Source organism: Lasioglossum baleicum, chromosome 7 (genome assembly GCF_051020765.1).
Source record: "Lasioglossum baleicum chromosome 7, iyLasBale1, whole genome shotgun sequence".
NCBI lineage: Eukaryota > Metazoa > Arthropoda > Insecta > Hymenoptera > Halictidae > Lasioglossum > Lasioglossum baleicum.
In genome coordinates, this window is record NC_134935.1 from 9,534,413 (window position 1) to 9,550,139 (window position 15,727).

General features: G+C 40.7%; 1 protein-coding gene across 1 annotated transcript in view; it reads left to right on the top strand.

Moving 5' to 3' along the window:
- Positions 1-6,020: 6,020 nt before the first annotated feature.
- Positions 6,021-15,727, top strand: part of LOC143210176 (zwei Ig domain protein zig-8) — a 113,087-nt gene continuing 103,380 nt past the window's right edge. Inside the window, exon 1 of the mRNA XM_076426764.1 lies at positions 6,021-6,856. The gene's annotated coding sequence lies outside the window, so the exon portion shown is untranslated. The remainder of the gene's footprint in view (positions 6,857-15,727) is intronic.

Below are 15,727 nucleotides of genomic sequence, written 5' to 3' on the forward strand. Positions count from 1 at the left end.
ACCGCAAAAAATTGCTGTACCATTACTTACAATATTCTTTACGTTATTAAATATGTGGTATCTAATCAATTACTACACATTTCAGTATTTTTTTTTTTTTTTGAAATTGTTTATTTATAAAGGTCGCATTAACATCGAGGTCATTAGCGACCACTTTTGGTATACAGTTATAAATACATTCTTTTGTTATCGCAATAATACATAAGTGTAAATATATAATAATTAAATTTTGTAGTGTAGGTCTACATTTTTGAGGAAAGGAAGAACGCTTGTAATAATCTTTTGGTCGTTGAGGCATTGTACATTTCAGTATTGTATGAGGTATTATATCAATTTCATGTCCATAAAATGAACAAGATCATATACAATGGAATTATTCTAGATCGGAAGAAATGTTTAATTTTCATGTTAAAATAGCTCCGACTGCAGAGGGTTATTATGGAGAACTCCTACGATGAAAGCAAGTGCAAACCTTATACATACAGGAAAAAGTAATTCAAAATATGCAGATGTATAACATATTCAAAAATTATCGAAATCGGAGAGGAAGTGCACGGCTTTTCTGCAGCTTTCCTCGGTCAGAGATGACGTAAAAGGCAACAATGCTGAAACGCATTCACAACTAACAGAAACCAGGAAATAAAATTGTTGATATTACTTGTTCATAATAGAAGGATGCAATAACATTGTAAAGGTACGGCGCTTTATGACTTCATGAATCGTAATAGTGCTGAAGAGTTTCACTCATATGGCAGTAAATATTATCGAAAATAATGTACATATAATATCGAATGAAATTGCATAATACAAATTGCTGCTGATGTAATCAATAAATACCTTTTCAAACAGACTGTGCTCTCAAGCAATTTTCAGATTTGTATTGAAACGGGAGTAATAAAGGAATAATGTCCAATTCAACGTCAACGTCAGATAATTTGGATGTGATTCTTCAATAACGATAAAATTCTATAAATGTTTTAACTGTTTTATAGCTTACGCAAATAGAGAAGCATCCGACTAAATAATCATTAGTATTTTCACGATTGGATATCGTTGCTGGAACGTGTCGTCCGCGAGAGAAAGGTTATTTTTCTATATGATCTGAAAGTGGGTCAGCGCCGCAACCTATACCACCCGCAATATCAATAATGCTATTGACAATGCTACCTGTAATGAAAAGTTCCATTCTGACTAGGAGAATTTAAACAATAAGCCTCGCGAAAAATCCACCCCGGTTGATGATGACCGCGCCCAGGGAGCTCGATGGTTACGGATCCTTTTGGCAACGGAACAGTACAATCAGGCAACGTGTACAATTTCGACGAGCGAAACATTCGTTTGAAATTAAAAAAAAAAAAGCCCGAACGAACAAAAGGACAGATAACAAAAAGGTTTCTCATTCTTCGTCGCAAATAAAAATAGAAAAAAAAGAACGCAGCATTTCGTATTACACAACCGAGTACGTTCGTCTAGCAAAGAAACGGTGACGGTTGACGCGAAGTGGGACGTGGTGGCTCGCGCAGCGCGAGAGGAAAATCTCTTCGTTGTTCGTTTACAGAGGAATATTTACGCGCGAAGTGATAAACAAGCAGAGCGGCCGGAGAATACATCGGAACGCGGTTTGAAAAAGGACGAGGAATAATTTGCAACGTCGCGCGTCGCGTCGTCGGTGCCACGTCACAAAGGCGTTTCGTACGAAAAAGCGCGATACCTCCCCGGTCGTTTGTACCTGTTGAAGCGATCGTATACAGTATACACTATACAACGTCGACGTTTTCAGACCGGCGCGACGCGCCGCGTCGCAGTGAACGATCGCCGACCATTTCTGTCGACTTCGAACTTCGATTTCGACTTTATGCATCCTGCTAAGGCATCTTCGCGTATGACGCGCGACGCGCAATCTAAACGGCGGCGCAACGTCGCTTACTTTCCGGGACATTACCGCGCGACGATCAGACAGAATTCCGACACTCGATTCTTCGATTACGATACGTTCATCCTCGCAGCGATACGATAAAATAATCAAATGTGCCGGTAACCAATGATGGACGATGGCGAATGCTTTTGAAATTGACGTACAGGGTGTACAAACAAAATGGTAATATGCTCATCCGGTCTAGGGGTGAATCTACACTTCTCGATCGGTGGACATTTATACAAGAAACTTGCTGCAAAATTGTCTGTATCGAAGACAATTTTTATAAAATATTAAAATAGGAAATTCCCTCTTGTGGCATTCTACTTGCACAGGGTGTATAAAAAGTAATGGTCCTCCGTCCTAGGGGTGAATCTATTTACACCTCTGGATCGGTGGACATTTGTAAGAGGAACTTGCCGCAAAATTGTTTATAACAAAGAAAATTGTTGGTAATGTTGATTTTTACATCAACGCCTTCTACACATCGGGAAGAGAAAAGTTTGCAAGGAGCCACATGTCGCAAATAAATAGTTATTGAGATGTAAGCTGTCGAAGTTCTTGCGAAATTTGATTGTGTAGAATGATACGTATAGACAAAAGCCTACTACTACAGTCCACACAACCGTGTCGATGAGACAGAACATGATCGTGGGCGTGTCTTAGGCCAAACGAAGTTTAAAGGGACATTCGTCGCTAGGCCCGTACCTGATGATCAACTCCATGCCCATTCGAATCATAAATTTGAAGTTGCACAAAATGTGAAATACCTTGTATCCTGGTATCCTTACATCCTTATATACATCCTCTTATATCCTTATATCCTTATATCCTTATACATTGACCTTGATCTGAAGGTAAAACTTTAATTTTCGAAGATCAAGGTCATTTCAAGGTCATGTTATTATACATATCTGAATGTATTTTTCGATCAGTTACCCGATGCAATAAAAAAAATGTAGTTATGTATGAAAAAACATCGATGACCTTGATAACTCCGAAAACCTTCGGAAAAAAATATTCTTGCCAGATATTTGGTCCATTGACAATATGCACATTCCGTAACAAATATATTTTGCATCACAATAACCTGAAGAGATATTTAGGTGTTTCTCCGTCGGATCAACAGAACACTGCAATTTGCACGAATGCGTCTCAATAAGTGTGAAGCACAAAACAACACACTTTCCAAAATCGTGACAACGAACGGGAAGAAGTTACTCCGACCACGGTCAAAATAGTACTGCGGTTGACACCTCGGTTTTTCATGAATAGTTAAGGGTAAGGAAATGTTGCGTTTGTTAATTGGACGGGGGTGTGTCGGAAGGACTTTAGGTTGAGAAGTGGAGAAACTGTCAAAGAAATTCCTGTCGGCATTGTCTACGGTTATCAATGACGTGATTTGTAAGGGTAGTCCGCTCGTCGATTCCGTCGCACGTGTTGTCGATCTGTCGGAGTTGAAGATTCGCATGTGTTTTTTGCTTACTATAACGTCTTTAACAGGCATATCGCCTAATCCATTGTGTGTCGAATCCACAAAACACTATTATTTCTACACAACCACCAAACACTATGCAACAGACTTTTCGAATCGTGTCAGCGAACGAGAAGAAGTGACTCCAACCACGATGAAACTAGTTCTGCGATTTGACATCGTAATTAATACCCTGTGGAATTTTATTGGATAAATGAAGTTGTGATTTTCAGGTTAATCAGGAACGGGAAATGATCATATTTCTCGCGTTGATGGTCATAATTCAGTGATTATTCACGCGATAATTACACTTCATCTCAATTAATTATCAGCAACACGGTATTACTTTTATCGCCGAATCGACGGGTATAATATGCAGTATAAATTCAAGCGTGATTCGCTATACTTGTTCGTAGTTTTCGTTCACGAGAGTACAATCAGCTAAACCACCCAGTGAGACTCGCCACTCGACGCGCGATAGACTATAAAATAACGAAATTCCCTAGAGTCATTCGCATCACACCAATATTCCATTATTTCATAAAACTATATAGCGAGACGTATCAATTCGCGCCAAGTGCAACAAGTTCATTTTGAAAACAATTCACACGAATTGGAATAAGTGACGAATCATTTTGTTTTTTGACATTTCGGCGTGAAAACGCACCCGAAGTAATTTTCTCATGTTCCTGTATCGAACTAAACGCTTCGATCCTAGACAGATAACTTCAATTCTAAAACTGTACTAGTAGAATGCCAGAAGGAAATTTCCTATTTCAATATTTTATAAAAATTATATTATATTGCGCCTTTCACGTTAATTATAATATAGGGTGTCCCAGATTTTAATGTTCAAACTTTGTCAGTAAATACTATGGCACCAAATAATAAAAAATGTTCTGTAAACACAGAGCTTTATTAAAAAGTTATAAATAAAATACGGAATACAAGTAATATCAGGAATAGTAACCGACTTGCTGTTATTGCGAGCATTGGCTCAAATAAATCAATGTATTTACTACTTGACATCGTCACTTCCAGAGTTAATTACAGCTTATACATTAATATAAACCCACTAAATGTAAATATTGCTGATTTATTCGAGCCAATGCACGCAGTAACAGCAAGTCGGTTACTATTCCTAATATTACTTGTATTCCATATTTATGTTATAACTTTTTAATAAAGCTCTATATGACCTATGTTCACATAACATTTTTTCCTTATTTACTGCCATAGAATATACTGACAAAGTTTGAACATTAAAACTTAAGACACCCTGTATAATAATCAGGACCAAACATTCCTTTCCACAAATTCCATATCACAAAATTTACAATTGCATCCGTACAATTTGATCGAAGTGAATCTTCTCGGCCGTGTTGAGTAACACATACAAGCATACCAAAAACTAGTAGTAATACGGGAAATGTAGGGTGAAGTGCCCAAATATGAACCACTTTTTGTTGATATTATTTTTTTATTATTTTAGAATGCGCTTTTTCGTACAAAAAATTCTGGGGTCAAGATTGTTCAAAAATTAATACAGCTTGGGAAAAATATTTTTTTGTAGTGTGTCATTTGCAGGTTCCAGCGAAAAAGGGTCTTAATATGGCACATCTTGAATCCCTAATATGACACCTAGTGCCATATTCGGCACCCACACCAAAAATATCAATAGCTATACCCATATTAGGGAACCCTTAGTAGTGCCATATTGGGAACTCCACGTGGTCTGATAATACTAGCTACTGACAAAGAGAAAATGAATTTCATCCCAAACCAACAGTTGGCAAACATCAATATAAATAAATTGAAACTACAGATATGTTCAAACATTTCCAAATCACTTACCTTCCTCGAAAAAGATACAATCGAAATTCTAACGACAAAAATATTCAACACGCGGAGACACAACTGACGGAGGATCGATACTATAATCTATAGAATGGTGCGAATGCACTGCACACTGTTGAGTAAACATGGTAAACTATTGTTTGAGGATTTTCTCACTAGAGTACGACTTCTCCTTTACAAGATATAAAGTAGTGCCATAATAGGGGACTATACCATATTTAGGCACTTTCCATTTCCACTAGTTCTCGTTACGAAATGTTAAAAAACACAAGAGATGCACTATCTTCTTCTCACACAGTGGATGTACGACACGTAGTATAATCTTCGACAAACGCCCACAAAACCAAATTGATCTGGATGCAACCGCTAATCGTCCCGCGCATGAAACAACCAACAAGACGACCGTGGAGACCCATCCTGGTACAAGAAGGAAGACGACAAAACGCAGAAAGAAAGAAAGGGAGCGAGTGGCTTAGGAGTCGGTTGGAGTGCGAGGAATAAAACGGAAAAAGACCGTCGAATCGCGGGAGATGAAAGAAGAGAAGGGTAGCAGAGACACGAAAGAACAGGCCAAAAGATAAAAGGATAGTGTGGGGGTGTAGAGGGATGTGAGGATGATGCGTGGGGGAATGGGTGTAGGGTAGGCGAAGGTGGTGGGGTCTCACAGGCTTCTCGTCAAAAAAGATGAAGTCACCGTGGTTTTGGGGCGGCACAGAGAAGAGGGGTTGGGTGAGTTCTTTAAGGTAGGGGGCATGCGCGGCGTCCGGGGGTGCAGGACGGCGTCGGGGGTTAGTCGCTTGCCAACAACACGACGCGACGCTCGCGCATCGTGATCGCTCGGTCTCTCGGCTTACCTGCTGCGTATCGGTGCCCTGGCCTGCGTCCCGACGCGACGCTTTCGCGCATCCATCGACACGTCGAGTGCACTCCTTACACAGTGAAGAGGTGTTCGAAAGCGAAACGAGGCGAACGCGCGCGCGACATAACAACCGCCTCTCCGCGCCGCCGTTTCGAAAGTTTCCTCCCGCACCGGGACACACACGCAGGGTGTCGAAAAACTTTCGATCGAGCCATCGAACAAGATCCCGTCGCTCGGTTGACGCGCGCTTTTGATCTCTCCTTATGTTCTCCGGAGCTCCAGGCTTATAGGATGAGAGCCGGACCGGATGCATCGAGGATTTCCGCCCAGGGACTCGGCTGCAAAGTACAGGAACTCGTCGCGGTTGCTCTGTGAAACCCTGAGGAAGCACGTTTGCCTCTCGTCGACCCCGAGGATCACGCTGAAGAGGTCCTTCCATGGTGCAGATCGAGGCGATCGCTCGCGCGGAGTGTGACTCGCGGTCGCTCGCGAGATCGCTTCGATCGCGGATCGAGCTGCCTCGCAGCCGCGTTACGCTCGCCGGTCCTCGACTCAAGGCGACACAACAGTGCTGTGATAATAGTGGACCGGAAGACACCGCGAGAGTACTGCAACGTGTTACCGCCACTGCAGTGAACGACGCGAAAAAGTGGTGCGCGTAACTTCGATCGGCCTCTCGCGTACCACTGCAACCCGCGCGCTGCCTTTTTTGGATTCTTACGCGGCGGGCAGGGCCGTGCGGACCAACCAGGTAAGAGGCCCGTTCATCCCGCGAATTAATTCACCAAACGGTCTCGTAAACGGGGCCCTTTGATGCAACTCGGCTGTGAAATCCTTACGGTCGAATTACACGTATCAGTGCCGGATCAGTGCCATCCGTAATGTATCGGTGAAATAAATACGGAACTGTGCCGGACGTGTACCAACGCGTTTAGTAGAAAACGCAAGAACGATATTTACGATCACTGATACCGACGGAAAATCGTGGACCGACCTGACACCGATACGTCACCGGTATGTGTAAATTAAACTGAGGATTACGCACGAGTTCTCCGGTTAACGTATCGGTACAGTGTGTACCGACCCTGCGAATTGCTACCGGAAAATTAGAATTTAAATGGCACGCTTGTAACTGTGGGTCGAAACGGTCCTGAGGCCCGCCATTTCAGGGCTAATTCGAAATTTCGCTTACGACACGGAACAAATTATCCCGTGTTAAAAGAAGGTTGTTCAGAAGACACTTCATGCCGTTTACTTGTCTAAAAAATTTCTATCTGGATTGTAACAAACTGGTGTGAGATATAAATTGATTTTCTTTCTTAATATATATACATAAAAGGTTGAAAATAATATAACAACACTGTTTCAAATTACACCTACTTATTTTTGTCATAGATGCATAAAATCCGCTGTCTACTAATAAAAGATTGAATTCGGTGTGATCAAGAAATTTGTATTACACACACATATTGCAGCTACACAGGAGAGTAGTCTACTCTCGGCACAACGTTCCTGTAGTGCTTTGAAACCCCTGGGGAATTCCTCTTTAGTTATCTGTTTTAATTACTCGGTTACCGTCTTCCTTGTCGCACACTTGCCTCTTCATAACACGGTTCCCTTGATTGACAATTTAATATTTGGAAATACGAAAAAGGCAGGTGCCAAATCTAGCGAACATGGTAGGTGGTTAATAACAGTTATGCTTTTTCCACGAAAAATTGTAAACGACGACTGACGGATGTGCGGGTGCGCGGACTACTGTTTCTTCATCGTTGTAACCGTGAAGACTTAAAAAATCAAGCAATTCCTTGCAGACGCAGTGCCAAAGAATAAATGAATGGGTGTCTGGAAGGAGTCTAGAAACTTATTTTGCTTTAACATTTAATAAAGCGAACCGTGAAACAGTCTCTCAGTGTTTTTCCAGACACCCATTCAAATGATGAAGATTATGAAACAGAAAAATTATAATAGTGTAATTTATAATAGATAGGGCTAGTAGTATGTCTGTGAAAAAAATCAGCCTGGGAATTTCGTGAACATGGCGGCAGCTTTTTTTCCAGTGGCAATTGTTGAATGTCCAAATAAATTTTAACGAGTTCACGCTTGTTATCGTTTCGTAGGTTTTCTCATTAACGGGAGATATTTACGTGAAAATTGTGTACTCGGCGCAATTGCAGTCAATTTTCGTCGAACAACCAGATCGCGACACTGTGGAGATAGGCGAGGGATGAATCGACCTGCATTACCATTTCAAAATCGACACGTCAGATGCAATCGAGCGGTAACAGGTGAAGAAGATCGATCGGTGGCTCGAATTGAAACGCGTCGATATAATTTACACGTTGATTATCCCGCGAACGGACAGGAATTAATCTGATAATGAGAGGTCTTATCCAACTGGGATTTAAATCGTGCCCCTGATACAGCGCAATGTAGTACAACGGGACATACACAAAACTGCATACTACACTATTCTGCACTCGCTGCAAAATATATAGACATATACAGATAGGTATACATATATATGCTGTAATTATTTCTACAGAATTCTAACGCGCTCGAATGCATTACGTAATTCGGCCATACATTAACACTAATTACGAAACTTTCCTCGCTCGCTTAACAATGAAATCGCTTTATTAGTATCTCTACCTACAATTGGGAGGGGGGTATCGGCAGAAGAGCGAGGGTTTGCAATTCTGCAATTTCATTTCGCCGCTCTGTCCTATTACTGTTGACATGGATCATTTCACCAAGCAGTCAAATTCACTCGGACATAATTTCATACACAACTGTGATCGACTAGAAGACACTTGCAGTTGGATATTATACAATTGATATAATATAAAGAACGTGATTCTGTACTCGTTTACTGGATTTTCGTTGGATTTCAAATGAATTCTACTTTTTTTCCTTTCCATGACGGTAATAGATTGTAAACGAACGATTTATTTGTGCAGTTAGAAGATGATTTACTGCAAAATTGAAACAGTCGTCAAAAGTTTGCAGATCGTAATCGGGAGAGCGGGACGCGGGTTAACGGAGGCTCCGTGCGAATTTTCTCGCCGAATAAGCAACCAAGGCCCGGTTGCTGAATAAGCTAGACTTTCGGAAATTTATGTAGATACACACTTGAGAGGATTTCTCTGATGACGGAATTGAATTGCCCCGAGCTTTCGGTTGCGGGCCGCGTGGGACTAAAAAATAGGCTGCGCTCGATCGAGCGGCAGGCGGACTTACGGGTAAAAAAATATTTTATTCCTCTCCGACCGTGTTGGTCTGGGTTAGGTGTATATATATATACATATATATTCCGTTACATCCATGGTCTTGTATGTGCGTTTCCTCTCGGTTTTATTAAAAAGGAATAATAATGATAACGTCGCGCGTCACGGCCCGTCAGTCGGCGTCGTCCGGCGATAATTGCATTTTGTTTTTGCGTTGCCGTTGCCAACGACAACAGTTGACGACGCTGCCATCGCGCTTGTCCTGCGGTTCTTCTCACCAAAATGGAACGTATCTATTATAAAATACTTTAGTGTACGACAGTGCAATTCTTCGTTTTGCTTGCGTCAGCTTGGTTGGAACGAAACGAAACTCGTTTTGGCAGAAACACAGGGCGTCCGAAAAATGTTGTGCTTCCTTGACAGCTGTGATCCTTCAAGTCATTTGAAGTAACCTTTTCCTTTGGGAAAATGTTCTCCGCGGCTTCGTTTAATCCTTCGTTTAATCTTTCGTTTCGCATTAAAAAAATAAAAGTCAGGAAGTTTCGGGCAAATTTACCTACAAATAATAGAACAGTATAACTTTTTTTTTCGAAAACCGTGTCAAATGTACCGGATATTCTGGGTGGCAATAGACCTAGGCTCGGCGGTTAAAACTTTAGCGAGTTGGTTCGTGAAGGAGACACTAATTCAATCGCACAGAATCGTTAAAAATTTGAGGAACGAATTATGATTCTGAAATATCCCAGCGGAGTTAGCATTTAGTGGGAACAAAATTAGCAATTACGAAAGAACGATTCCAGTTTCGAATAAACCTGATGTTCGCGTGGCGCGACCTGGTCGTCACGAAAGTCGGAACCGCTAAATTGTCGGCCGTTAAAGACGACACCGATACCGCGATATTTCGTGCCTAATTTCGCGGCAACTACGTCGCGATGTGCTTTTCGGATCGGTCGATTTTACCTACCTCCTACCCGATAAATACCGTAATCTCGAATCGTGCCGGCACAATTACCGTGAAACTGTGGGTGGGACGGACACTGGCCTGTGTAATTTCGTACGGATCGTTCTCGTAATTCTTCCTTCGTGCGTGACACGGCGCATGTCACGGAGTTGGGGCTGAAACAATTGTAGAAACCTTTTTTTTCTGGGAAAAGTTTCGTTTAATCGTCGTGACACTAGACATCGTGAAACTTTTTTTTATATCACTTCAAATTTAGCAGGTAACTCATGCCTTTTGCAATCGACGTAGACGATCTGGATTTTACAGAAAAATCCTTGGTCTCTCTTATCAGATAAGCAACACGACACTTCCTATTCTCATAAGCTAAAAAAGACTAGAATAATCATTCCCACATTCTTGTTCTCTACACGTTAAATGAACAAATTATGTTTCATTTATAACGTCACATTTTAATGAAATATTAGATCGTTGCATATGAAATGTCCGATTTCTAACAGCAACTATTTCTTATTGGTCAAAAAATCACACGTTTCTTGATTGTATTATGGTAGATATTGAAGTCTCTGTCATCTCTATTTTGTAGTTCTTTTTACTATCAACAAACAGTGCGTTGATTACTAGACTGCGGATCTTGATGCAAAATAAAAATTGCTTGCACCAACTGCAAGTCACTGGAGCCACATAAATAGTTCATTCTTACTTTAATAATTTGAAGAAGCTGAGAAAAATGCATAGATTAGCACTCTCAAATCATTGTAACATTTCTAATGTTTTAAATTGCACTCACTTATTTTTGCCATAAATTAGTCACCACATTTTCACCAAACATCACATAATGCTATCGTCAATATGTTGTTTTTCCACACATACAAAACGAGCATGCGGCAATCGCACTGATTCATGTTGAAATCAAATCTATTTATATAAAAGGAAATTTCTAGGACCGTAAGCTTTGTACCTCAAAGTGGCGTACATTAATCTGTCAACTGTAATAGTATTTGGAACGCATTGCAACATTTGCATTTTAAAATCGGACATTTCATATGCAACAACCTAATACATCTCGCAACATACACATAAAGGGTTCTACACGTTAAATCAACAAGTTGTTTCATTTATAACATCACATTTTAATGAAATACATCTCACAACATAGACATAAAGGGAGCAATCACTTTACAGTGTATGTGAAAACAGTGAATGGAAGAATTTTACTTCCGGATCGCAAAGTTTGCAAACGCACGCCAGCTAACTGTACAATTCCGTTGCGTCGGGGATGGACGGAGGCGTGCAGCGATCGTTCTCGCTGGGAAAAGGACAGTCGCGGCATGAAGGATTTGGAGAGCATTATAGGCACTCGGGCCGACCGATTTGGCGCCAGTCAACAATTCATCTTCATTCCCGCGGCGTAATTTCGGCAATTGCTTTCCATCGATCGACCGAGAGCCGGGTTATTTCGAAATAGTGGACATTTCGTCGACGGACATCAGTAAATTGCTCGCGTGGCTCAGAGACGCGGCCGCTGTTTTCTCGCACAACAGCTAAAGAGATTACGCGATCGACCGTGTCCCGCGACTAGTTTAGAAACGAAATCGATTGGCGAATAGACAATTTCGTTTGTCCCGGCCCGGCCGACGCGACGTTGTTTTTAATGGTGTTGCTCGAAAATAAATTGCTCGGTAATTGAAAATAACGCGGAAATTTAATCACCGCCGCGGTTTTGTACCCGCTGACGAGCTTTTCGCGACTCACTTCTCCGCGTTTTGCTAGCATTCCGCCGCCGTTCACGGCATAAAAATGCCTATAAAACTAATAACGCTAATTTCCGTGCTCGATCCACCGTTAACTTTGACAGTGTACTTTTGTTCCCGGCATTTTGACCAATGACAAAATCGGTAGAAGATCAAACGCATTAAAATTGATTTCTCGAAGCAGTCGCGCGTGCTTTGGACATTTCTGGAAATCGCATTACTTAAAGAATTATTCAACAGCAATGATCATTTTAAACACGAACTAAGTTCATCGTAGTCTGAAAACATTATTTAACCATTCAGGTCTAGTAGTGCATTACGGTAAACACGTTTGAATGAAATGTTGTCTTCAACGAGAATACCTTACTTAACGAATTAATTATCGGAAGTCCATTAAGACTTTGTAAATACCGTGCTTAAAAGAAGCTCGAAGATTCTCTTCCAAATAGCAATTCCAGAAGAAGGTATTACATTACGATCGTCGCGAAATAATTTTCTGGATCCCGAACGTAATTGCCGTCGCTTTTAGACAATTCGTTCAGAAATTCTCAATTCTTGATCACCAATTTTAAAAGGATTCTTTGAAAATTGCCAGTTTCTTTTTGCACTATAATTTTATAAATTACACAGTTACATAATTGTCTAATAAATTTCGAAATGCTCTTTCATGTCACTATGGTGCACTGGCATCGTCCACAAAGGATTGATAAAGACTGTATTCTCTGGAATCGTCCGGAAAATATTTCTATACTTTTTTCTAGTACTCTTCTATACATAATCGTGCTGCAGCTGTAACAGACTGTGCGATTGTGTAGTCGGCTGGATGACTATGTTTGCAAGTCGAAAATTGTCACGATGCAGCTCAACGAAATTGTCAACGTAGTGACGCATCTCGCAGCATTCGTACGCGGCGCGGCAATTATAGCGTTAATTAAATGTGGGAATTGGCCAAACCTATAATAACCGCTAATCCAGCATTATTACTGATCGTCGATGATAATCGTTTCGGATAGCGGAAAGCGGAACTATAATGGAATTAATATAATGCGGCAACCTTGCTGCGATGGCTGGCAAAGGGGCGGGTTGGTTCGACGATATCTCGATGCTTCTAGAGATACTGGTATCGACGCGTTTGTGAACGGCCCGCTGAATGATAGGTAATTAATTACTTCGATTATGGTTATTTCTATCCGTGCGCGAGCGGCTTCGCAAGCTTACAGATCGGTCACTTTGTTAATTGCAATTCCATTCGCACGCTATTCACGTATTTTTGCTCGAGTCATCGAAACGTTTTATTTTGCCGACGAGATCCCTGTTACGAGGAATAATTTCCAACGCATTTCTGCGTAAAATGGATGATATTATTGATTCGAATAAACTGCATCGTTCGCTGTTGATTCGGAGTTATTCGATCAAACTGCTTTGAAGATTATCGTGCATTCAAATATTCATGAAAATGCTGCATATAAATAGGAATTGTTCTAGATATTCCATCTAATACCTTTTTTGTAAGCCGTTGTTGTGTTTTTGGAAATAATATTTACTTCAAGTACTTCGAATAAAATGCAGAGCATTTTTATCTACGACATTGATACCGTATACAAATACACAGAATGCGGCTTTTTATTTTTTTCAAATCGCACGTGCAACGAATAAAACTATCATCTCTGTTGAATTGTGTGTTTTATGCATTTGTGACAAACAAGGATTGGTCAAATGCAAAACTGTGAAAAAATGTTAGAAGAATTTATGGATATATTGTTACACCATTTTCGGTTTGTTGCAATTGTTGAAAAGGGAAATACCTAACCCCTGCATTATTTTTATTTTGCAAAATTTCTTTAATGTTGATAATGTTAATAAATAGCAATATTATTTTATATTTTCAGGTTCTTCGATAATCATAGATTAATTTACATTTGTAGAAAATTTTACCATCCCCGAAAAAAGGGAATTGTTACCTATAATTCCATTAATAATAGAAATGATTGATGCGGTCACGTCAGGTGGACCATTCTACATAGCCCGACAGCGAAACCCGTTCGAATCATTTATAGAGGACGCAAACTTCTGTCGAATTCCAAGCCGCAAACTGCACGAGGGGGATTTTCCGTTGTATAAAGATCCGTGGACTAGCTTGGATGTCATCGCGATCGTAAACTCGTTGTCGGCGAGATCGTCGAAGCCGTGTAAATAATCGTGGAGAACGATAAACGTGGCGAGCATCGATCGCCAGTGCACGGGTAGAACGTCGGACAAAAAGAATGGTAGGAAAGTTCACCCGGTGGCAGGGAACTTTTCACGCCAATAACTCGTTCGTGGAGGTGCCCTCTGTTCCAGCGTTTTAAATCACTCAGCAGTAGGTCGTTTGCAAAAGTGGCGCAATAGAGAAAAGATGCTTTTCATTTTCTCGTGGCGTGGGGGTTTTCCGTTCGCTCTTCTTTTTGTCGCGAAAAAAGTGACCAGCGGGTATCGTTCACTCGTAAAGATTCCATTTCGGCTCGACCCGACCCGGCCCGACTCGACGATACGATGATTCAGATAATTGACGTTTTCCTGGAATTTGAACTGTCTTTCTTTATACAACGACTGTTACGCATTTACCTCGACGACCCTGTACATGAAATGTCTCATGATTTTGTGCAACGCACAGCGAGGTTAAAAATGCATTTTAACATTTGAAAACTCAAAATGATTTTTATTTTGTGTCGAAAAAGATTTTCGAAATATTATATACATATAGAAGTTTTTAGGTGTTTAATACTGTTCAACGTTCGTTGTAAACATTTTTTCCCCGGATAAAATCGTGATAATGGAATGCTTCCACCGAAACGCTGGAAAAAATTATTTTTCATGTAAATTATGTTGAAATGATGTAATTTATTATTTTCAAACTAACTATGTACAGCACGAAATTCTTACTATTAATTTTCATCAGGAAACACGCTGCGATTGTTGCAGCTCATTTCTACTTAAATTCGTTATAAATCTTTAATCTGTGCAAATCTGGGATTAATTCTTTTTGCATTATGAGCACAAACCTTTATCGAATGCAATGATGCCAGAAAGAGCACCGAAAATTATTGATTATGTTCGAACATTAATAAAATGGAATCTGTGCAAAAATAATAATACCTACAAACACCTGAGAAATAGCTACTTTTTAAAAAATTTTTCCAACTTTCCGGGCCAAATAACTGTGCAGCGCTGCGAACGTTTCCGTGCACAGGTTCGACTATCAGCCAAATGACGATTTTCCTCGCGATCGATTTCTCTGAATTTCCTTCTTCTCGATATTGCTATGCTGTATAAGAGTGCATCGCGAGTGCTGCCGCGAGATAAGGATACTGTCCCGTTTTTCGCGGGAATTTGCCGGACGTGCACGGAATTACGGTATTCCTGATAGGTCAGCCAGTGTTTTATCCGGTTTCGTGGATATTCGGATGGTCCTGTAATTGGACGCAGATGCCACGTTGCTGGCTTTCTGGACCCATGGATATCCGCATCGCGCATTTACGCGCATGTACATTGTGCCGCAAAAGTGTGCAATCTGACACAGAAACTAATTCTAGTAAACCAAACTGGTCTGCTAAAACCGTTATTCGCGTTGATATTCGAATACTATAGCCACAACTAGCGGAATTATTGCTCGATATTCTTATTTGTATCGCGGTTACCGAATT